This window comes from Myripristis murdjan, chromosome 18, assembly GCF_902150065.1.
Source record: "Myripristis murdjan chromosome 18, fMyrMur1.1, whole genome shotgun sequence".
In the NCBI taxonomy this organism is placed as follows: Eukaryota; Metazoa; Chordata; class Actinopteri; order Holocentriformes; family Holocentridae; genus Myripristis; species Myripristis murdjan.
This window is the reverse complement of record NC_043997.1, coordinates 16,989,005-17,013,625: the sequence shown is the minus strand read 5'-3', so window position 1 is coordinate 17,013,625 and position 24,621 is coordinate 16,989,005. Positions and strand designations below refer to the sequence as shown.

At 40.3% G+C, this 24,621-nt stretch overlaps 1 protein-coding gene across 1 annotated transcript in view; it reads right to left on the bottom strand.

The window, feature by feature from the left end:
• The window catches only part of LOC115376148 (receptor-type tyrosine-protein phosphatase delta), a 410,683-nt gene extending 404,127 nt beyond the window's left edge, over positions 1 to 6,556 (bottom strand). Inside the window, exons 1-3 of the mRNA XM_030075622.1 lie at positions 6,450 to 6,556; positions 6,180 to 6,291; positions 6,005 to 6,040 (exon numbers count right to left, since the gene is read on the bottom strand). The gene's annotated coding sequence lies outside the window, so the exon portion shown is untranslated. The remainder of the gene's footprint in view (positions 1 to 6,004; positions 6,041 to 6,179; positions 6,292 to 6,449) is intronic.
• Positions 6,557 to 24,621: the final 18,065 nt, after the last annotated feature.

Below are 24,621 nucleotides of genomic sequence, written 5' to 3'. Positions count from 1 at the left end.
TATTTCATTTAGTATCATTATTATTTATTTTTTTTTTTTTTGGCTGAATTCCGGCATAATTCTGATGCAGGTTTACTTCAGGCAATAACAATAAGCCGGGCAAGGGAAGGGAAACATATCCGCCACAGTGTTGTCTGTTGAGGTGAATTTCAAATCATGCTTGGCTGAGTCTGGGTTGGAGGCACAGCTAGCCTCCGAGTGAAGTGAGGTAACAGGAAACAACTAAAGTACTACAGAGTGCAGCCAGAAGACCAGTCACTTTATCTTGGTTGAAGGTAAAGATGACTGAGCATCCAGCCCCAATGCTTTCTTCAGATCATATAGGATTCATTGGCCTTTTTTGCCTACACAAATCTAATCTGAGATACATTTGCGCTGCACAGTCTGAAGCCTACTCAGACGTATTCTAATAAGCCCTGTGGGGCTCAATGGGTAGCCCCATTTATGCAAAGTCTAGAGAAATGAGCGATACCGTGCTCAAGGTTAAAGCAGATGCTACATGGCAGGAATGTGTGCCTCAAAGCACTGTGTACTGTTTTCTGTATGTGAGGCCTAAGAGTGAGTGAAGTTCAATTTCAAAGATTTCTGAAAAGAGTTTAGATTATATAAAAATTAATTCTGATTTATATACATCGCATATATGAAGAGGTGAAAAAGAAACTTAAAACTAGTTTAGTGTTGGTTGCATGATTGCTTGCTGTGAGAATATTGACTAATGAAAATGTAGTCATGATAATAAAAGTAAGATAAATAAACTTAACTAATATTACTGCTAACATATACTGAACAAGGCCTGCTACAGTAACACAACAACAGCAACGAAGTCCAGCGAATGTTGTCCACCTACTTTCCTTCAATCTAGGGTCAATAAAACATACTGAAATGATAGAGGACCTAATTTGAAAATCAGTGGTCTGAACCCCCATGTTTCTTGCATGTATACTCAACAAAACTATTACACATAATAAGCAAGTGAAGCAATGAAGCAAAATTATGTAATTTATTCATTTGCCACCTGTGATTTTTTAAAAAAATCACTGTCTACAATTAGCTTAGCACTAGATTAAAAAAAGAAATAAAGAAAAAAAAAACTTTCCATAGTTGAATCTCTTCTACTTTAGAATACTCAAATGAAAAGATCCCAACTGCACGTTAACAGTGCTGCTACCTTCAGGCTTTACACTAAGAGAAACTCAGTCTCTCTCCTTCTCACCATTACTTTAACCAGCGGTGGCATCCATCTTTCCTACTTGACATCCGTGGAACACAACACAAACCAGCAGCTAAATATATGTTTATACAGCGAAAGCCAGTTCGATTTTGCTGTAAATACAACCCACGGGCAATACGGCTGCACAGTCATGTTTTATTTTCCCATTTGTTCGGTTGAAGTCACTATAGAAAAAAAAAATCTTGTTCCTAGCATGTTTTTTCAGACAGTGGACCTCTGAAATTACATCACTGACATCAGCAACAACAGACGCTGGCCCTTCTTATTTTGAAGTCATGAAAAATCACTAAAAAAATACTCAGAGAGCACACAAGAGCGTGCTCACCAACAGTGCATCCCCTTTCAGCCATGTAAGTTAAATGTAACCATCTATTTTACATTTTTTTTAGCCCATCATAATGTCAAGGATGTTGACTTATTATAATTTAGTTATCACCACTGTCAATAGACAGCAAAATGAAAAGCATGAGGAGATTAATGGCATCATCAGCAATTTTGCGATACTTCAGGAGTAAACAGATGGCCCCAGAGAATCTATTGTGAATCTATTGTGCTGAGACAAGAGTAGGAGAGGTGATAGAGAGAAGTAAAGATAACATTTGGATAATTCATACTCAGCTGTCAGGTGACAAAAAGTAGAATTAACAGGAGTATGTAACCATAACACTCATCCTGTTTCCAACCCTAACCCTGTGATTAGTCCTCAGCCACTGTATCACCTGAAACTCAGCAGACTTTCTATAGTCACTTCATAACAAGCTGAATATCAGCACAGCACTAACCAAACAAAGTGTGACTGAGGGGGAAAAAAAAAGGGAAAAAAGGAAAAGCCTCTCTTAATTGGATAACGTGAACAGCCTGCAATGGTTCACCTTCCTTTTGACTGTATCGCATATATCAGGCTTAATAGCACTGATGTCGCCTGCAGAAGGCAAAAGTTGCTGTTTAACAACTTAATAAATGTCTGATTTATGAGCAGAGCCGAGTGCCTGATAAATAAATAGCACAGGTGAAGGGGTTTCATCTCACACAGCTTTTCCAATCAACAGCGGAGAAAAAAGGTTTCATATTTAAGACTGCGTGTGTTCGCGGATGTGTGTCTGTGTGTGTGTGTGTGTGTGTGTGTGTGTGTGGCTATGTGTACGTGTGTGGGTGTTTAAGTGAATTAAATTAATCATTTATTGCTTGCTGTACACAGTATGTGCATGAAATGGTTGATTAGTTGCGTGTGCATCCATCTAATTATAAATCTCCAGACCGTTAATGTCTATATTGAAACATCAACAAGAGTGCTTAGTGTGTAAATGAGCACAACCCAGAGAACACACACACATGCACACGCACGCACACACACAAAACAAAAAACATGAATATCAGCTCCTCTCATTTCCAAAGATACATGACGTGCCACGTGTGAGGCAGTACAACATGTGTATTCACCCAGCTGTTTTTGGGGGAGCAACTTATTTTGTCAGACCACCGACTTATAATTACATTTACATGGAGGTTTGTGAGACATAGCCTAGGGAGTTATTAAATTTAGGGGTCCCTGAGCATCCCACCTCAGAGCATCTATGTCCGAGGGGGGTGGGATGAGGGTGGAGGGGGCACATTGGCACCCCCATCCCTTACCACTTGGCTCCCAAGTGATGATAAACGCTGGCAGCCAATGTAGCAGCGAGCACAAAATGAAAGCTGCCTCATCCAAGAGCATTAAGATGTGGATAAATAAATAAAACATTGCCACCATGAGAGGAAAGGCAGTGTGACAGAGGGATATGTTTTTTTCTGCTTTCATGTTGGCAGGCAGGAACATTTTATTTTGGGATGAATCAAAATTTCCTGAAAGTGCCTGCGCCAGGTGTATCTAATTATCTGACAGCGCGTCCTCATTATAAACGGCCCCTGGGAGTCGGCCACTCGGCTTGTCGAGCTCTGGACTGTAATCAAGGTGTTCCACATGGTAAAAACACAAGAAGCATATAGGAGCCACTCTTCCATAGGTGCAAACCTACTGTTCTCGCCAGTTATTATTTGCTGAAATTTGAGAAATTTTTTGCACTCCCCTTATTACTGTACTCCTCGGTTTGCTTGTTCATCACTATAGAGTAGCAACTACAGCTTCAGCAAGGAAATACACATTGTCAAATCATTCCGACAGCAATATACCTATATGACAGTCTTGTGAAAAAAAAAAAGAAAACCAAAATTGATACATGTTTATTATTGAATGTTGTGACAACCCTTTGCCATCTCAGCCGTGGCCCGATTATGTCACCTGGATGAAGTTTATACACCATAATTACAGCCTACTTCTGTTTCTCTCCAGGGAAATAGAGGAACAGGCAGAAGTAAAGTGGGTGTGTTGGCAACATGGTCACACTAGAGCCATCCATGTTGAGGGATAATTAATGGGAGAAAAAGATTTACGGAAATGTGGCAATCTAACTGGCACTCATACTGCTGGCTTTGGTTCCCAGGCCACAGTGACGGTGCTTGTGCAACTCTCAGCAAGCACATGCAAAGACCCGTCTTTTTCGCTCACTACTTCAGACCATTGCTCAAATCTCATCCAACAATGAGTGATGTGGACCTGGCAAACAGTCTTGGGAGTACCACTCATAGGGAAGACGAAGGAAAATTGCAAAATGTCGACAATTTATAAAATGGGAGAGCTGCCGGGAAAAAGGACGGCAGGGGACATGCTTACCTGGGACTAATCCCTGAAAGCCTCACAAGAAATTAACTGACTGACAGTGAACGATTCAAATCTGCTCTCCTGGTGAAAACTGACTGTCTCCACGCATGAGGAAAACTGACCTAAATGACTAGTCTCACTGAATACGGCTAAGTCACATTGCTGGTTGTTCATGTAGAAGTACATTCATAAGACATGCAACTGCCAATTTGTCTTCTCTTGCTGAGGGGGATTTGATTATTTTTACAATTGTGTTGGTACCATTGAATGTGCAACATATTCTTTTTAGCAGATTTTTGCAAGCAAAAATTACATGGAATATAGGCGCTTTGGGAACCGCACAGAGTGAGGTGCTTTTTGGTGGCTCTGATGGCACAAATATGGTAACACACAGGAGCCCTAATGCCATACACCCAAAATATAAATCATGTCTACAGATTTTCCAGACTCCACAGTAGTATTGTTGACTTTCCATTTTCAAGCAGCAAATAAATACATGTAAGGATAGACAGACAGATGGACAGACAGATAGAAAGATAGACAGACAGACAGATAGATGAAAAGAAATGGCTAATAAGTTCAGCGTCAGCGAATCTCTATCCCCAGGGCAACATTAGTGATGTGATGCTAAATGCAGCATTAATCACAGTCCAAAGGGATGTCTCCATCTCTGTGGGGCTGATGACCTCACAGCCTCGCGCATACTTTCTTAAGATGAGATACTGTGATTACCAGAGCTGTAAAGTGTATTACTGAGCGGCTTGTGGCTATTCTGTGCTGTGTTTTAAATTCCAAGCACCCTCATGTCACGGTTTGCTGTCCTGTATGCTTCCTATTTGGTTCTTTTTTGAAAAGCAACTGTATCTCTCGCACTCCCTCAGGACTGGCAGACTGTAACGCTATTACCTCCCCTCAATGGTCATGCTCACTTAGCCCTCTGTCACTCCACGCTAGCCAAGGAAGACACATTGCTCTGCCTGTGTGAGCTGTCCTTGCCCTCATTTGCGATTGCTTCTCCAGCTTGGTATGCTGGGAAACACTGATGCACACACAAACTTTTCAGTTCATTATTTTGCCTTTTACAGCTTCCCACTGTTTTTTTTTTTTTTTTTTTCAAGCTGCAAAGTATGACTGCAAATCATGGGTAATTGGCTAAATATGAATCACTTGTCATAAGCAGTCTGACAAATACTGTTGAACACAAAGAAAGGGTTGTGTAAATCATGAATTAGGTAACTTCCAAATTTAGCTGGAACTGGTGGAGCATGAAAAAACATTCACAGCCCCCTACTGACACACTAGTGTGCATGGTTCAGTGTGTCAATCAGCAGTCAAATCTTTCATCAAAGCCTGTCAGATAACAGCAGCACAACTGGTGAACTGTCTGAGTCACAGTCCACCCACCGTTCACATCACCTGAGGCAGGGACCTTTGCACGCGCGCGCACACACATTCACACTCAAGACGCGCGCACACACACACACGCGCACAAACACACTTACACATACACACCGGAAGCACCCTCTAATAGCCACCTTGCAGTATCAAACATTCAACAAAACTTTCTCCACCCGTCCCGCAACTAACATACAACATATTCCACATTTTGAAATTGTTGCATCATTCCGCCCTTTCTGCGCCTCCTCTATTTAGCTGTTAAAACACACACACACACACACACACACACACACACACACACACACACACACACACACACACACACACACACACACACACACACAAAATCATTTGTGACAAAGACGGCTCTGCATTTTGGAGCACAGTGTATGTGATAAATGATGACGATAAATATTCAGCAAATATCTAGCTCCCATCTGGAGTGTAAAGGGTAGCAGCAGACTTGTGCACGATGAGCGCTACATTAGCCGATAACGCAGCTCCACAATATGCAAAAATATGCGCCCTGGGCACCTACACATGCCGCGCCACGACACACAACTTGCAGTAGAAAGAAAACGGACCCTCATACCCACTTGTGAAAAAACAACATGCACGGATTTCAACTGTCTTTCTCAGTAGTAGAAAATGCAGAAAAAAGTCTACGTGTTACTTACTATTTACCCAGGCGGTTGAATGCAAAGCCCCGGTAACTGCAATTAAAATAGAAGAATGCATATAATAAGGGATACATGTGTTGTGCATTATAATATATTTTTTGGCAGATACTCTGCACGGCAGGTAGCAGCGGGATAAATCATTGAGTTCTCTGATATTAAAATGTCCACTTACCAAGGCTGTCCGAATAAAATTCCTTAGGAAATTCCAGAGGAGTCCTTTCTTTCTTCTCTCAAAGTCAGAAAACAGCAATGCTTTCTTATTCCAAATACAGGGCCCGGTTGAACTGAAAGAGAGAAAAAACCAAAACAGCCACAACAAATTCCATTAGAAACGGGAGTCCCCCCCGCCACCACCACCAAAAAAGTGTTGACATAACATCTGCCAGGAGCAGCAAACAAAAAAGGCAACTCATAATAAATTGGCGAAATGGACAGATGGTACCTGCTCTCTTTATCACTGTCGACAAAGACAATGAGAGCGGCAATAAGACGGGCAGAAAACTGAGAGCTGAGCTTGTCTTGGGAAAGGCAGCCCCAGCGTGCTGTCAGATTGTACCAGCACACACACACACACTCACACACACATACACACACTGCTCCCGGCGACGGCTGAAGAGAGAGAGAGAGGAAAAGGAAGAGACCGGAGACATCCGAGATGGGATGCTCCCTCACACCTGCATTTCCCAGTCCAGCCGCTTGATGGCCGGCTAAGGGAGCAACTGATGGTGGGATATTTCCCAGCCTGCCAAGTTTACCAACCTAGCTGAAATGTTTGATGCTTTATTACCTGTAAGCTAATATTTTATTTTCATTAAAAATGGAAAATGATTATAGGAAATGTTATATTTACATATTATAATCACTACAATAATAGTGCTACTTAACATTATTATTATTATTATTATTATTATTATTATTATTAGGCTATTATTATTATTATTATTATTATTACTGTTGTTATTATGATCAGTAGTTTTAGTAGTAGTATTAGTAGCGCTATTTAAAGGTGCAGTTGAGTTGCTTAGCTCCAAATGGCAGCAAAAGGTGACTGTTCCAACATTCTTAACTTAAATCATATAACACTAGTTAACTGAACACTAGTGTTCACCAGCTTGGCCACTTTGTGATCATCTTGTGTGATCACCACAGTAACAAGTAATAAGCGACGGGAGAGTAAAAAGTCTGAATTTTGGTGAGACCAGCTTTCTCTGAGCAGAGTGCTCCCTGCTGTTTGGGAGAATATTTTGTTTTTCACTCTTGTTTCAAGTCATTACATACACTGTGGGTGAAGTGCCCACATCCCACATCAAAATTTAATTTGTTAAATACGGCAAAGTTATGACAGGATGGGAAACTCCTCTCCGTTACAGCCCAACTTTGTGATTTTTCCCAAAACAACACTGCGAACTGAACAGCTCTGTTATGGAAACGAGCATCAGCTGCTGCTAAATTGCTGCCCTTTTAATTAATTGACCAAGACACATTAGCTGCTTGTCAAAGCCTAGGCAGCAGCCAAGGAAGGACACATCCTCAGTGGCACTGCACTACAGAGGCTATGAAGGCTCCTCTTCTGAAACGGTTCACTAAGATCGTGTGTTTCCATCACTGGCAAAGAACGTCACTGGAAATGTTGATGTTTATAATATGTCTTGTGTTGGACAATATATTTACTAGAGCCTGTGATGGGGTTTCGACTTTGTATAAATGCCTCTGGCATCATGCATGTAGAAATACACATCAAAGGTGCTATTTTATGTAGTATTGTGTTTTTCTTACATTTAATGACTAATTCCACCAGAGCTGCTGCATCTGTGTTATCTGCCATTTTCACGCCTCTTTTTTGTTTTTTAAATAGACACCCGCTCCCTGTGTACACACAGGATTGTGTATTGCTTGTGCATGGAATAGCAGTAGTCAAATACAAGTGAAGCTGAAACGAATTCGCGTCTTTTGAATTTTGAATTGAATGCAGCATGTGCCATAATGTTCAAGCATGGACAAACTTATCGCACCCATTTGACATTTTTTGTTGTTTTTGTTTTTCACCTGATGTCAATTCAAAGACATTTTGGCTTTTGGTGCCTGACAAACAATTCAAAACACTCTTCTTCCTGCAAGCCTTTTTCAACCAATCAGGACACTGCACAATACCAATTAAAGCTGATTAATATGTCCCGCTAATCAGGACTGCATTCTGCAATTACATTTCTGGAATTACAGATTTGAACCATCACTCCTCAGTGAACTGCCTCCTTGGTGGAGATCTGTGCTCTACTGAGAGTACTTTCTAGCTAAGTAGGGAGTTATTATTACGAATTCCCCAAGTTTTTTTTTTAGGAATCTGTTCTTACTCATGTAGGCTGATAAAAATAACATTCTTTTTGTAAGAAAGTGGGCCACTGGAATGAAATATATAAATTATCAATCTGAGGCATTCACCTTGACCATCTTTCCAGCAGGCCAGGAAGAGTATGGCAGTTGTGAGTCAACAATCAATACCACAGTATTACAGACTGTGGTGCTGACATGTTTGCAAGACCTGAAGTGTTCGTAAGTAGCTCCTGATGAACTGTAATCAGAAATAATCTGCCATCAGTTGGCTGTACCAAAAGTGTCACTTGGTGGTCACTTGTAGAGGAATCATGTTGCCTATCAGCAATATTTTAGAGGTCTCATGATCTGGGTCTCCAAAATGGGGCTTATGGGGCCCTGCATCTTGGTATTTAGCATGCCCTCAAGATCAACCAGTAATTTAGGTAGGGTGTCCTCTTATAACATTTCCTAGTGCTACTTGTCGTTTTGACTGTGAGGATTTCTCAGTCACTGCGGAGGTGTAGTACATTCAGCAGGAATTTGAAGCTCATCTACTGTACTGCCAGGCCCTTGCATAGTTTTGGTCCCATCACAATGAATTTCTTTTGCCTCTTCTTAATGTTGCAGAAATTTGTTCCTTAGTCAGCCAAGAACTCAGAGAGCTTGAAGAAAAGTATCTGTATCAAGACTGCTGATCAGATCCAGGTGGGTATACTTAGTAGTCAGGCACTTGAATACTAATCGCCAGAATTATTTTCTCCAGTCTTCACCAAGTGTGGCCCAAAGCCATAAACCCCTGTCCTGAACAACTAAGGCAGAAAACTTTTAGACACATGGGTCTGCAATGACTCTTTGGCCTGGTGGAAGAAGGTACAAAGACAATTGGAGCAAGGTTCAGAAAAATCAAAGAAAAGAAAGCAAAGAGATATTTCTAAAGAGTCTGAGGCCAATCACAAAGTGGTCAATGGAGACATATTTGAAGCGCTGATGATGCCAGGTGTGATTGCCAATCTCTCTTGGCTGTGCAGTTGTGATTGGATTACCCAAGTGTGAGCAGGGCCTTTGACATCCCACATACTTCCTCTGATAGCATTTCATAACTTTCTTCTCACATGGGACTCTGTACTGGTGTCTGAGCATGTCAAAATGCAGTTGTTGTGAATCAACAGATTTGATGAGAAATCATGTCACTTAGTGTTGACTGTGCAAAACAAGTGGAAGGATCTCGGTCACGTGCGATTTATAGATATATCATGGCCACCCTGTGGCCCAGTTGAAGTCTGTCGACTGTGAAAGGATACTTCTTTTCCAACCTTGAATGACTTCACCTTCTCCCAAGAAGTTGTCTGTCTGACAGGCTTGCAGTAAGAGGAATTTGGTGTTGGGAATGTCTGTTGGAAAAATATTTGAATTTGCTGCTGTCACCCCATGTAAGAGCTGATGGGTGGCACTTATCAGATTGGTCCAGGTGGTAAGGCATCAGGGATTTATATGACTGGAATGAGTCCTAAGAAAAGACTTTTCCTCAACTCAACTCACTCTTGTAGTTCTTGGAAGCTGCATGGCATGGGCCATTGCACCTGTGTCACACAGGTGCAATGGCCTTGATCCCCCAGTTGGAAATTAATAACCTTTGACAATGTCTTTTTTCAAATATAGATCTTGCGATGTCAACTGTGATGTTTCATGGCTTAAGAGGCATATTTGCATTTATAAAAAAGAGTCAGCTCTGCCATCTTAGATACTCTGATGGCATCAGAAACCTTCAAATTACAGTGTTTGGATCTCAGCAAAGTCAGTAATGCAGTCGAGTCAGTCAAGAGAAAGGTCTTGATGATGTGTTGTGTGAACTCTCTGGGCTGTAAGATCAACAGGTGGGCCCCTGTTGCTAGTTCACAGAGCTCCATTTGTGGCATTGACAGCTGCTGCTTAGGAGCAAATCTGACGTAACCTGTGGCCTTACCCATTGCTGGTAAGGCCACAGAACCTTATGCTTGCTTGGAGGCATCAGAGAAACTGTGCAGGCATCAGCATTCGCCTTTATAGGTGCATATGATTGTGGCATCCACAGCTCCGGGATGAGCACTTTAGCCTGTATACTAAAGGGTGTGATCACACCTAAAGCTGGCTGGCTAAAGCATGGAACATGTGATGCATGGTGGGAAGTTATGTTTTGACAGGTCTGAACTTGTGCCCTAGCCTGTTGGTTAGGCTATGCGAACTCCGGCCTCATGCCATTTCCTTGGGTAAATGCAAAAGTTACCCTGTGTGCAGTAGTACTGTTCTCCTGGGTGCCAACCAATCCAGTATTCCAGCATACACCACAATTACTTAGATTCATACTTTTATTGATCAGCTTCATAGTCACTGTAGTCTGACTGCAAAATGGAACACTCAGAAGCAGAAAGCTACTCACCACTTTATCTTTGATGGGAGATGAGACAAGAAAAGAATGTGCACTAACATTTGTTCATACATCCATTTTGCTAGATGGTTCATTATCCAGTTTGACTTTAAAGCTATGGCAGACGGCTTGTCGCCAAGCTCTATTGGAAGACACAGTTTTATGACAGAATTAGTGGAGTTTTTTATGATGGAAAACAATGAACATGCAGTTTGCTATCTTTAGTTTGATATCCTAAAGTATGAATAACTGGACTCACACTTTGTATTGGAAATTCAAATAGGCTACTTCCAGGCACAGCTTTGAAAACCAAGCACAATTTATTGTGCTGCTGTTATATTCATAATAGTTTCATTCTCCACAGAGGAGAAAGTCAGGCTCCAACAGCAGCAGCAGAGGTGCAACTACAAAAAATAGGCAGCAATAACAATTGGACCATTCAGGGAGTAAATGTTTTATGAGTGAATGGACTAATAATCACCTTTGTTTATAATTCTATTCCAGCTCCATACTTACATAAATACATAATTGTTTTCCCCAACAAAAAGCCTTACATGAAGGTTGAGGTTTAATCTCAGAATCTGCCTGCATGTGTCACATGCAGTAGTAGTGCCTGTAGTAGGTATGTTGAGGTATTACTTTATTTTACTGCTGTGACACATTACACACTGCGTAAGTAAAGCAAAGAAAAATGTATGCATGTGGATTCTATGGACCGATCTACAAAGTTTAGTTTCTTGTCTGTATGAGTTCAATGAAAAGCAGGAAGGGCAATTCCCATTAATCAGTTTTGTCCTTTATGTCTTTATGTCTATGACTCTAATCTCATTAGTTACAACTATACAATTTTTCTCAACAGCAGTAACATTGTTAAGCCAATGGTTGCACTGTTTATTTTAACAACAAATGGAGTGTTTTTTTCCCTTGTCATATTAACTTCATCAACAGAGTTGACCTCTGTACCAATTGGTCAATTCAAGACGGTCACACCTCAGATTAATGTAAAACCGTAAAAGTCCAGGATAAGACATTAGGCAATTTGGTAAAATTATATTGCTTTTAGAATTATAAATGAGACACTTTTTTGCACTACTTGGAACAGCGTAATGTGGCCATGTCTGTCCTGGCAGTCATCCACTGGTTTTGGGTTTGTGGTCGATGTAACCTTTGCATCCATCACCCAGGGTTGTGCTTTGTGTGTGAGAGAGCTGCATTCCAAAAGTGCTCTTAACCTTTTGTGGATGTGTTGTGACTTGTGAATACATCATTACCTGAGCATCCTAAGGGTCTTAGTGTTGATTGACTATTCGGAGAAAAATTCTTTAGCTGGTTCCCAAGAGTGGGCATCTCTCTAACATTCATTGACCACAAGTATTAAAATGATCTGAAATGATTTGCATGCATGGTACATATATTTAAATGAGAGGCTGTCTTACGTTCAGCACAGAACATTGGTTCAGATTCAGACACATACTGTACATGAATATCTACAAATTGGTACATTTTCATGCACAATTGAAAATTAAATTATCTATTTCATGACTAGGTAATTTGTAGAAAAAAGGCTAAAGCAAAGCAATGTCGCAGATAGAGCCTATTCAATAAAACATTCAACTGATTATGAAAATGGATGGCTCTTACTTGCATTGGTCAGTGTGACCTATAACCTGTAATTTTACTGCCTGCATGTATCACCACAGACACAAATCATGTCTATACTGTGGGCGACACTGTAAAGCCCAAGTGAAACCCATTTAGGACAAACAAAATATGATGCAATTATCTTAATTCAGTGTTTGGGCAAAATATAGCTGGATATCTGCCAAATATGCTGTGTACATCCAAGTTGAGTGGGTGAATCTGTGCTCAGTACTTTGTATGTGATATTCATTTTGGCTGACACAGAAGTAAGATGATACTTATGAGTCACTGTATTATTCTGGGAGACTGAAATCATTTGGTATATACTCTTGCTCATACCCATTTCAAGGGGTGCAGTGCTGTGACTCCACCGCTCTTGAGTTCCTCTTGTGATCACTGTTGGATTATAGGACAAAGTAGATTTGCATATTTTCCTTGTTCCATGAATTCATTAGACCAATTTCAATATGCCATATCTCAGTCTCACTGCCATTGTACAGGGTCTGCGTATTTATTTACATATTTATTTATTTTCCGAATATTTCAAAAGATTTTGAGTATTTGTTGATGTAAAATTCAGCCTTATGAGCTAATGTTCGGTATAGGGATAAGGGAAGGAAAGCAGGCAAAAGGGGGTTGTGGAGGTGGGTGGGGGATGGGGTGGGGGGTATACTCGCCCTTGTGATGCTATCATTAGCTCTCTTTAGATTATAGAGCTAACCTCGCTCTGGCCTTGCCTGAGGTAGAAGTGATGAGAGACATTTTGAGAGATAAACTGGAAAAGCGCCACACTAAAACAACAGCAGAAATGTTTCTTTTCTCTGCTTTCACAAATAAAGCTTATATTGCAAGAGCAAGAATTTCATACTGACAGTGATTGAATTTGGGGGGGAAAGCACCAATGTGGACTCACCTGTCACATACGATTAAGCTGGCCTGAAGTGTTCCCGTCCCCAGAGAGAAGATCTCCTGAAGCTCAAACTGGAAGAGATGGAACATGGTGCTGAAATCATTCAGAAGTCACACATTCTCCAACACTTGAACATTAAAACCTTAGAGACCCAATAAGAGCTAAAGAAGCCCCGGGGGGAATCACAGCAATAGACTTAGGTAGGCATCTGTAACTGTCAGACATCTACAGTAGTGTTCGCACTTTGGTCTGGACCAACTGACAGGAATAAGGTTGCATGGACACATAAGCCACAGTTACACTTGTCTTTTCAATGCAACTTTTTTCATCTGATCATGCCAGAATGCATCATCTGTCAAGTCTGGGTGCTCCAAGATCAGATCTTGCTCCCATTTGGCCTCAATCAGCCAGATGTGCAAGATGGCCCGGCTTGTATTGTGTTCGTATTTCAGTGAGGTGTGGACAGCATGTGGCCACAATCTGTACAATTTATTGATACATACAGTGGAATATGTCAGAGCGGGAAGATACCGATCATGCATGGAAATATTTATGATCAGGCAGGTTGCATTGAACATACATAAGCAGAGCACAGCTGAGTTCGGATCTGGCGCATCAAAAAACAAAAGTCGCATTGAAATTCAACTGTAACAGCCTTAGTCTGGTTACATTTTAATTAAACTTTTACATTGCTTTCAGAACTTAAATATTTAATAATAACCACCATAAAGATAACTGCACACAATACTTTAAAAGCATTTTGAGCATTCTCACTATAGGACTACATACCCACACACTTTGCATGCATAGTATCTGTTTTTATCCTTACCTGTCTAACAGTGTAGTGTGTTAGGTCTGCCAGCATGACCTCCTGCTCTGATGAATAGTGCACCATCACTAGTCATAACTAAATATGTTTTTGGCTTGTTTTTTTGTGGGCTCTCATCTTTGAGAGAATGAACTAAAATTCATTTTATACATAGCTGCTAAAGGATCCCATAAAAGTGATCCGTGGTTGTGATTTATCGTAATTGGAATCTTTATCTTTTCAGGCCAGTCATCTTAAAATTGTGAAGTGGTCTTTCAAGAACTCTCTAATTTGGGTTTCTAGACACTGCACCGCAGAGTAATCCTACTGTCTTAATAAACCTAATGAAACTGATATCCTAAAGACACTGTCATTTAAGCTAATGGTAAATGAAACAAACATGCTGGAGGAGAGTGCATGTCTATGCTAATTAGATAGCCAGAGTCTGGCTTTGTGTCACATACTGGAGGTTAGTCCCCAAAACAGAGTGTCCCTCTGTCTCTTTGACTCATTAGGTCTTGCTTGATGCATGTTTGCAGAATGTGCTCCCCTTCTGAGCTCATGGTTATCAAGAAACTGACACAGGAAAGTGTTTTCCGGCCCAGTTACTTTCTCATTCATTTGCACACTCAGAACTCACACTTGACCGAGCATTGTTAGCAGTGGTTTAATGAGATGGGATTACTCATATGGCTTGCCAGAAAATGTTTACATGCGGTGTAATTTGAGCCAAACTGTGTTGTTTACAGAATTCCCAAACCCAGTGATGTAATCAAATCACCAACAATGAACAAACAATACAAGGAATTGTTAATTGTATTTTAGATTATACAAGGATACAAGGAAGTTGATTGGTCATTATACAACAGGTTGTATAATGTACTGAATGAATGTACTGTACTTCATTTATTTAAGTTAGGCTCCACATTTGGTTATCAACTTTTTATTACTCACTTGTCAGTATTTTAAAAAGCACTAGTCACTATTCTGATTCTACTAGGCATTATGCTGCAGTTACACATAACTATTTATTAAAGTTGCCGTTAAAATTGTCACTGTGCTGTTGGCCTCCTTGAGGCCAGTGGTTGTCAAAGGGCTCTGATGACTGACAGGGGTCTTTGAGGGGCCTCAAGGGGGAAATCTGTAAAATGAGGAATGTCACTGAATTCACAACAAAATGTTAATGGAATGTTAAACTAGTTTAAAAATGAATATTTCACTATGCAGTATTATTCTCACCCACCAAGATTTGAGAGTTCCTGAAAGTTGATAACTGCAGTAAAATTGAGTTTTAAAGGTTGTGTAATGTAAAGTTATTGTCGTGATGCTGGCAAGACCTACCAACACAGTGAAAGTATCTCACTCGTTGAAACTAGCGCTGCAACAGTGTGATAGCAAATATTTTCATAGCTAACACTCCGGTTAGCTCTCCAAAAGCTTACATTTTGGTGGCTTGTAGTTGCAGAGACGAAACGAGGAAGTCCATTTCTGACGGCATCATTAGCTAAACTTCCATATTTAGTGGACAGGCTTTGCTAAGCTTTAACCTTACTGTGCTAATGAGCTAACAGTCACTGGTAATGGGCTGCTATCACAGGATAACAGGTGCAACTGACAAGTCAATTAAACGAGGGAGGAGGACTAAAAACTGAAGCCACGTTTGGATGTAAGTATGTGAGTATGACATTAAAACTATTTAATAACTATTTAAGGTATTTAACATTAACAACAAAAATCTTTTCATACCACGTTTCCTGTGGCAAAGTTACTTCAAATGGGCGTCGACAGCTTTAGGAAACCCAACTCTGAGGTGATAATCCTGGACACAATTTAAAATTCTGTAGTGAAGGCAGGAATAGCAACTAATCATTAATATGTAGTGTCTACTAATTAGTGAATTCTAACTAGTAATATTATTACTGGAGATTGGTAAAAGTAAATAAATAAATAAAAAATGGGAGTAAGTGTTAGATGACAGCACTTTTTAGATAACCTCAACCTGAGTTCCTAGATATCTAGATGTCACATTTACATTTAAATCGCAGTGTTGGTCTGTATATCATAATGTCACGTTGACATCTAAATGTGTCCATATCTGCAAGAACTACACACACCTGATATCCGATAATAAATAGCACAATGGCGGAGACTCAGTCAACTTGTGTGTTATCTGTCTCACAAGGCCACCATGTTGGTATTAAAATCCATGTTGATATCTATATAGTATGTTGAAATCTAAATGTTATAATGTGGTTATCTGAATAGCAATAGAGGGTTTGATATTGGGTTATGAATTATGATTAGTGTGTGTTGAATTCGTCCCCTCTAAAATCACCAGAAAAAAAATTAATTATGATGTTAGTAACTGCAGAATAAGTATTGCGATAAATTACATTGTTACAAGAGAAACCATTATTACATTAGAGTTACTGTCTATAATAGAGTTACTAATAAACTTGAAACAGCTCATAGTTACTGGCAGTCAGCGAGTGAGCAAGACATAAATAGCAGCAGCCATTCATGTGACTTGTGCTTTCAAAGGACTAAGTGTGGCCATATAAGTGGCTTCATCAGTATTAAATGGCAACATCGGTTTATCTAACTCCTAAGTTCCAAATGACATTCCTTGAAGGTCATACTCTATCCATTATCTGCCTGCTTAATCTAAAAATCTCTAATGACTAACAATAAATGCTTAGAAGTGAAAATCCCTGCCGCTCTGTGTGTTCTGTGAATGCAAAATGAGCACCTGTGAAGCCTGAGCTGCATTAGCAAGCTTCCTTTACCTACAGAAGCATAATTATCGGACTGTCACGTGCCAGTCATCTGTGGACATGCAAATGAGGTCAAGCCCGGCTACATCAGCCTAATATTGTCTAAAATATTTTTTTTCCCCTTTTATGCCACATTTAATGCAGGAGAGAAGGCCAATTTTGCTGTTGTCCACTCAACCTGACGCTTACAGTGTTGGAGATAAGGACATCTGCATATTGAATCTTTTTCAACCGTTTATCCTCCCAGAGTCCGGTAGTTATCAGGCAGTTCACCTTCACAAAAAAAAAAAAAAAATTGCAAGCATTTACATTTTTGCCTCTTGCCCACTTAGCGGCTGTAAACCCTGAGATGCTACTTTAAATAGCTTAGTTCACACTAAAGTAAGTACACTCCCACAGGAGAGCTTTTCAAGAGGAGATCTCAATCACTCATCAATAATTAACGCAGCTTAGATTCAGTAAATAAATTTAGGGCGTTGTATTCAGGGCAAGTAGACAAGCACCAGACAGAATGCTATTAGAGTGAAAAGCATAGGGCAAATGCCTTGGAAAAATGCATCAGTGCAACATCATGACTCAGTGAGTCCAGAGGTAATCAAAACCACTGAGGCTCCGAAAACGGCGAGACACCATAATGACAAACACCACCATTATTAACACATAAAAGGATATTAAATAATAGGATTTACAGGACAAATGAACAGAAACTCTAATAATTAGTCAACAGTTGTCTAATTATTAGACAACTGTCTAAGTTGTTTTGTCTTGCACAGAATACTTGGTGGAAGGGTTTTACTGTGATGGATGAAACCTTTTATAAGGTTTCATGTTGTCTGAAATTCCCCTTCTCACAGCCATCACCATCTCCTGTGGTATGGAAATGTGAACACTTGGGTATAATCAGGTATTTTAGCATTTTGTTTTTTCACAAAACGCAGTCACATTGCATTACCAGATGTTTCAGTTCAGTCCCGATTGATTTTCACCTGGAACAAGAACCTGCTGCACCATTGGCATTATGGATTCTCTGGACAGAGGCTTAAGGACTAAGCTGTGTGACCCTATTAGTAAGACTAGTAGAGCGGCGCTTTATCAATAACGGCCCTGTTGTTCTTTGGCTGACATTTGGTGCTCCTCAGTATCTAATGATGTAAACAGCACTGGTACATGTGTAGCATTGACACAAATGACGGTGATATGCCCTAAAAATAGCTACACAACATTTCAATCAAGGGAATGCTGTGTACAAGACAACTTCACCTGCCGTCCGGACAAAACTACGCATTATCTGATTTACATTAAAGTTTCCATTTGATTCTCTTGGCTGGCAGCTCTACAGCATCATGTACATCATGTTAAGCTTCATGAAAGTAAATTAAAAAAAACTCTTTATTGGTCCATAGCTGCTTAAATCAATCAAACTCAGCATTCTGTAGAGCTCTGCCATGTGTTCTGCTTGGCACTCATGGACGCAGATAGATAACCTGAGTATAATTCAAGATGAATGTGCAGCATTAGATTTTCAATCAAGCACCACTGTAAACAATTTGATGGCTACACCGTTATAAAATAACCATTTGTTTGCTTAATTGGGCTGCTGTGTGAATGAAAAGTGACTGTTCTTGCGTAAGCATTGCATGTAATGGAACAGCTCGATCACTTCATGAGCCTGCAATATGGAAGGTCACAACTCATTCACAACCCCTCGACGCTTTTAAAGAACCTGGCTTCCACATTCAGTATTATTCGTGTTGGCTAAAATCATGTATGCATGTGAAGTGGACGCTCTAAGTGGAGTGTCTGGATGGAAGTTTGCGGTTTTGAGAGATTCCTGCAGTTAGAATAATATTGTACTTATCTTTTCCCACAGAGGTGTACACCGAGCCTACAAATGCTTTATCTGCTCCCTTACGCTCTCTCTTGCCATAAAGCTGACCTGGAATCTCCTAGCTCCAGCCAGCATATCCATTGTGCCCCTCCCTCCTCCTCAGTTCGCCTCTCTAGCACCAGTTTTGGCCACTGCTCCAATTAGCTTTCCTCCTGGGCCTTCAGTCCTTCCACCTTGGAGCTTTACCACTATCCCAGTACACAATACAGCCATACCAGCCAACTCAGCAAACCTTCCCTGCTCTTTTCCTTGGTAATGCCAAGCTAGCACTAACAGCCCCACACTTCCGGCCTTAATGCATGAAATGAGGAGATCTCAGCTATCACATCAGCCTCAGTAACCAAGGCCTAAATCTTACGTGAAACAGCAATGGCACGGCCTTTTGCCTTGATTGACAACAGATCTGAGCTGAACAGATGACCCTCCTGTTCACCTATAAACAGACAACCTGTCGATCATTATTCAAACACTGTCTGGACCAGTATGGCACTACAGTATTGTTATGAGAATTGCCGTAGGGCACAGGTGTCAAACTCGTGCCATGGAGGGCCAAGAGGCTGCAGGTTTTCATTCCAACCAACAACTCCACCAGGTGATTTCACTGATTAGTCCCGCCTCTCTGTTTGGAGGTAGGGTGATCAGTGAAATCACCTGGTGATTGGCACGAGTTTGACACCCCTGCCATAGGGAGACACATTCGATAAATTAGTTATAGAAGCCACAACTTCTTGTGAAAAAATGAATTGATTTTAAAACTGAAATCTCTATGATATCCATATTTATGGTGGAATGTGATAATGGGCACATTTATTGTGGCTGCAGACCCCGTCCATACTCTGCTACTGAGTATCAGCCCAATTCTGCCCACGTTAGCTACTTATCCCACCACAACCACCTTACATGGTGGTGATTTTAATAAAAGTCAAACCTGAATCCACATGATCCACTTGTCTAAAGTTGCATAATGTCGGGAGAGATAAAGTTTGGAGGAAAATGAACTAATTTAGCAAAGACTATTCTTCTGTGTGGTACTGTATTATTTCCAGTGTAACCTGGTCAGTTGATGACATGTTCAGTGTGCCAGACATGAGATGCTCTCCCAGCTCTGATGTAGTTTGCTGCCATGAAGCCACAATGTGTCGCAAGTTGAGGATAAATATTGAAATGTCGTCCCATTGACTTGCATGGAGTTGGGCTGGGCTTGCAGTTTTGCAGTCAGCGTCTAGTGGAAATTTCTGTCTCTGCAATCACTTGAGGGTTTCGCACTGATGAAGGCCCTTGGTTTGTGCAGACAGACAATAAATATGGAAAAACAAAGGGAAGCTTCATTCAGAATTCACTTTTTTTGAGTGCATGCCATCTACCTGTTTTGACTCTATTCAACCAGCTTGAACTCACTAGAAAAACAGGTGAGCATGGTGATTTTTTTCACATTGAACTGGCTTCAAAACTCACCCACGCTGTTGCTGCTTGCACTGGATAGATAAAAGTGTACTCTTTTGGTGTCCCATCAGTAACTGATGAGTCATTTACTGAGTAAAATTAGGTTTGTCCATGTTTATTTTATCAGATATTTAAAATGTAACCTCAGTTTTTCTCTTAGGGATTAATGTTTGCTACTTTACCTGGGCAGTCAAATTACCCACAATAATCTTTTCAGCTATAGCTTAATCGCTAACTAACAGCTTAGCAGAGCTAAATGTAATATAGTCTATTCATTAAATTAGCATTAAAAGACTTTATGAAGACAGTCTAGGAAATGCACACATAAGCTTTGCACTGCTAAGTAGAAACAGAAAAATTACAGTAAGCTTATGGTGATGCATGTATATTTGTTCAGTTAGCATTATCATATTTACTTTTAAGCACTAACCTTGAAATAGCACCTTTATAAGTCTGTGAGAAGAATACCAGTTATAAAGTACCGGAACTGAAATTTCATAGTTTGACTACCTTTTTTATGTTTCATTTTGTATTCTGAATATGTGATAACCCATGATACACATTTAATTTTTTTCTGTCTTTCTGCAGCATTCAGTGTAGGAAATTTGAATAGGCTATTTACAGCAATGACTGATCTCAGTTTTCCCCTGTCAAAATGTTGAATATTGAAACACAGACACACATACACACACGCACGCACGCACACACACACACACACACACACACACACACACACACACACACACACACACACTCCGCATTCCAGTCTTTTCTTTGTCTCAGTCTCACACGTTTATTTCTCTCTGCAATGTTTAGTGTAAGACACATTGACAGCAGTCAGAGGCCAGAATACAGTACTCATCTCAGTGGATGTGAGTTTCTGTATCAAGACACACTAAATTTCCTGTAGGCGTACATTACTTAGGACCCTAATTATCTCTATCTCTCTGGTGTTAAAATGCAGAAAAGAGCCCACACCACAATTTCAGTGCAGATGATTATAAGCATTGAAGCACTTACACCTTTTTCTTGAACTAAACTAATTGTTTTCATACATCACTCAAACACTCCTCTCAGATAGCAAAATAATAATAATAAAAAAACATCTCCTGCTCTCTCAGTCTTGGCTGTCTATCACAACTCCCCACTTAAACTTTGATGTAATATTTTATGTTAATAATTCCAGCTCTTTTTCCTATAGTGGCAGTCTTCAAGAACAGAGTCACAGCAAATGCTATGGGTCACGAAGTTTAGACTGGGTGTGGTTCCAGCTTGCAACTGAGAGAAAATGAAGAAGTCAGGTAAGTGATACCAGTTCTCTTAATCACTTGTTTTTCATGTTGCTGTTTGATCTGCTGTTACTTAACTATGCAGAAGTATCCCGCTCCTGTTTCTTGTTTTGTCATTCTTAAACTGCACTTTTGAACATAGATGTTTGGCACAAAACATTATTGTTTGGTCATACATTTTCTGGTGAGGATGACGAGCATGTGTGATGATATAGAGTGTTTTTGCAGCCCAGTGATTGCAGATTGTAAGATACCTCATGACTCTAAGGTAATTTGAGAGTGTAACCTTAAATCCTAAGTGATATTTAAGGAGCTTTTAAGGTGAAAATTAAGGGTTTCCTTGTCCTCGTGTTTTTATACCTGCAAGCCCCATATCCATGTGTGGGCAAGAAGAGTGATGATTGGGCAATGTTACCGAACTTACAAGTCACTTACTTTAGGCTGAGTGAAAATATTCCTTGTTGCTGATAGCTAGAGGGTGCATTATATGTACGCCGATATTGCTTTTGTGAGCAACTGCCAGTGGTCAAAATCGTTGCACAGCTCTGTAGCACAGAAGGGGAGCTGTGACCATAACGTGAGAAAAGTCCCACCAGGCGAAAACTTGAGAGCTGCTGCACAACTTTTGCCCATGACAGGCGTGCCCACATAAATCTAGTGTGCGCACCAGGCTGCCTTGGGATCTTTTCAGTGCTACTCGTCTCATAACATTGGTTGATGTCGCCTACACATCTCCAGGCAGTGCATAGTTGATGGAGGGTTGGTTTTTTTTTTTTTTTTTTTTTTTTTTTTTGGGCTTTTTTAGCTGAATCTTTGAGAGTCACTCAGCACAACCACAGTCCACAACCGAGGGCTGACATCTCCAAGTGGCACAAGTATTAATCTAACATGAGAGCCAAGCTGCCTCAATTTGTTCCGCGGAGCCTCAGCTATGGAATGAGGCCTGACATCTGATATATACCAAATGCTGCACAACTTGGGTGTCCACTTGCATGGTATGGATATAACCAAGGTCAATTATGTAGGACTGACATCTCTGGGCAGCACACTTGAGCAGGTTGCTCAGCACAACCTTGGTCCGTGGACCAAGCACCGAGGACACCTCCATGAGGCACACTCATAAATCAGCCTGTACACCCAACTGTCTCGGGATCCTTTTAGCCTGTCTTCAGCCTCGGACCAACAGCAGACGATTCAGTTCCATGACTAAGGGTAACATCACCACCGTCTGTCAGCAACAAGCTATCCAAGTATCTACAAGTCATCAGCACAGCTTTATGTCCGTGATCAAAGGCTGACATGTGCAGGCAGCTCACACTCATTCATTGCATATTCCCAATGTGTGCTTCTTTGGACAACTTCTTAGAGTTGTTTCAGCTGGTCCACATCTTAAGACGTTGGACAAATATTCCTTTCTTTCTAACCTACCCATATTATTGTCATTGTCATATTAAGAATTAATCTGTTGGTCATCAATGGATGGCTAAACTTGACTACATTTAGGGTTTACAGCTTTGTAGTGAACCAATAAAGTTAGATCTAAAGGGGCGACAATAAAAAGGCTATTTAATATGTTTCTTCTCAGTCCAGTTAGAGAAGATGCTATCTAGTATCATTAGAGCGACATATGCCACAGAGGTTGACCACCACAGCTAGAATCTTTCTTATTAATTACCTGTCAGATATGGTTCTCTGGTGTGGCCATGGCAGATGGGCTGCAAGAGTCACCCAAGTGGATCCATGCCTCACTGTGAGGCATCTCTCAGTTCCATAAAGATAAATGTGCTTGGCCATTCTGGTTTTGCATTTGGATGTACAATGACTCTTAATTAATTTGACTCTTTTGAAAGCTGTTGGAGAAAAAAGGAGACAGTGTCCAGTTACTATGATGTACAATATATCATGCTAAAGTGTTGGGTCAAGTAGGAACATTCTTAAATAAATGAAATACACTTAATTGTCATTTGACCTATTTCCTGGCATTGTGTTGACAGAGAGTCTCAACAGATGCTGCGAAATATTTGTACTGTGTGCTGATAATGCCTCTTGGGGAGGACAGATCAATTCAAAGGAAAGACAATGAAACACAATACATAATTGAATCTCTGTATCAATAGAAATGCACAGTTTTCAAGACTAAATAATTCAAGAGCCTTTCCATAGATCAGATGAAAACACAGAAAGGGTTCCAGGAACAGCATCTTCCAAACTGTTGAATTTATATGAGAGTCAAACTAGAAGTTGATGTTGTCTGTCAGTGATAATTCAGTGACTTTGATGGCTGTCAATATGAAGCGTTTTATCAGCATTTTTAAATTTCCATGGGAAAGGGACCAAAAGCGGTTCCCTTTACAAGGTCATGGTTGTTATTGTACTTTTTAGCACAAATTCAGAGGGGTTGTGAATGTGTCCAAAAAGAGTGAGTCCAATATGTCATTACCTAGTTTTTGCTTTGCCAAACCTTTGATAAGCCCAACTTTAACTGTGTTGTCAGTACACTGCTGGTTAGTTTTGCAGAAAATAACTTTTTTTTTTAAAAAAATCCTAAAACCCATGAGTCACAGATGGGGATCACCTACCAGTAGTTTTAAATATATTATTCTGTATTAAAATATTAAATGAATGTTTGGATGTAGATCCTGGAAAAGAGCCAGATGCAGTGCATGTTTGGATGTGTGATGTCTAGCATTTTAACTATGCTGTGAGGTGGAATATATACTTCATATGACAAGCATTATTTCAAGAAAATAAGGGCCATGCACCACAAATGGGCAATGTTGCTGTAGCGAGTTATTCCGTCCTTTGATAGAGAGGACTTAATATTGGATTCACACTGTTAAGTCTGTCGCTTAGGCGGAATGAGGATTTACCTAAATAAAATGAGTTTATTGCATTTAGTAATGCATTTTGCTATTTCTGTAAGCCATGATAGAAAACCTAGAGTTGCAGAGTCCACTGATTGCTTTGGATGTGTGAACTCTCCATCACATGACCAAGGGCAAACACCTAGTGAAAATGGTTGAAAGGCAGTCCCTGAGGAAATGTGTGCTTTTTAGAAGGCAAGGTTGATCTGGGTTGAAGGATTCATGGGTTAAATCCATTTCTAAGTGGCAGCAGTATTCTTTAAATAAGAAATCTTTACAT